Source organism: Solanum verrucosum, unplaced genomic scaffold (genome assembly GCF_900185275.1).
Source record: "Solanum verrucosum unplaced genomic scaffold, falcon-dt-bn FXZP01000112.1, whole genome shotgun sequence".
In the NCBI taxonomy this organism is placed as follows: Eukaryota; Viridiplantae; Streptophyta; class Magnoliopsida; order Solanales; family Solanaceae; genus Solanum; species Solanum verrucosum.
The window spans coordinates 3,690,954-3,692,411 of NW_026020441.1; positions in this window are offsets into that span (position 1 = coordinate 3,690,954).

Sequence of the window (1,458 nt, forward strand, 5' to 3'; positions counted from 1 at the left end):
ACTTTTGTTTTACTTTGTGACTTGGGAACTAATTTTTGCTACCCGAGCAATTCTTGATTTCAAAAGATTCGTTTTGAAGATTTTGTTTGAAATTTGAGTTAAATTTTTGGGTTTATTTTTCTCAACTACGTAAGTTCATAATTCTTTCATCTAAAACAATGAATTATGTTCATATGATTATGGGTAACTAAACTCCACAACTAGGGTTGTGGGATCCATGAGCGATTAACAAAGTATGAATAGTAAATAAGCAATGCTTGAATAGTGTTTTGCATGGATTGATAATTCTTTCATTAAAAAGTCTTTTTAACGAGTGCACGCGTTAGAACTTGCCTTGTTGCTACTTGCCGAACCAAGAAGGTAATCAACAAGAAAAGAATTATCAACATAGATTTAGTATAATACTATCTAATAGGCTAGTGTCGATTGGTGCGAAGTAATAACTAAGCCAAACATCGATTATGATGTCTAATATGAGGTAAAGGTAAGGGTTAGTAAATTATACACACGTAACCGGACCAAGGTGCGGGGTGAAATTCTCTAGATGCCGGACCAAGAATTTAGAGATACCTAACTTATCACTTTGCATGTAATACACTAGGACAGGATTGCTATTACTAGGATTACTGAGTTATGAGCTTGTGGTGAACACTTATACCCTAGTTAATTTTCTCATCTTGATAACAACAAAAATTGACTTTTGTTTACTGATTACTTATTGAATTCTTACTATTTGTTTCACAAATCCTCCCTTTTTTATTACTTGTTTCCAGAAGTACTTTGACTAAACGAATATAGGTGTAAGTTAAAGTTAAGTCTAAACCAGTTTCCTCGTGGGATCGACCCCAACCTACAAGTTGGGTTCTTTACTCGATAATGATCGCTTATGTTTCTTTAGGGAGGTGTAATTTGAGCGTATCAAATTTTGGCGCCGCTGCCGGGGAAATTTGGCTTTTAGATTAATTTTCACTACATTATTGAACTTTAGTCAAATATTTCTTAATTTTACTTTTTATTTTTGTTCTTATCTCTCTCAGGTTCTGACTCTAGTGTATGCCAAGGACACGGAGCCAAGGTGAACCACTTACTCCTTACGATCCAGAGTTGAACAGAACTTTTTGAAAAATGAACAATCAAGGAATTCCAGTTAATCCTATCTGAGTAAATCTTGATGATAGAGTTGAGTTACAACAGCCGAGAGTAGCTGGTGGGGAAAACCAGGGTCTAGCTGAAAATCAATTGTGAAATGCAGTGAGGGTGCACGGTCCACCAGACCCACAACTGCATGCCAACTACAGGGGCAACACAAATATTGCTGACTCTAATGGACCTCTAGTCTTACCTCATCTGCCTCCGGAGCACACATTTGTGGTAACCAGTAGCTTGATGCAAATGCTTACAGTGAGGGGCTTGTTCTCAGGGTTTCCATCGGAGGACCCACATGCTCACATAGCCAAG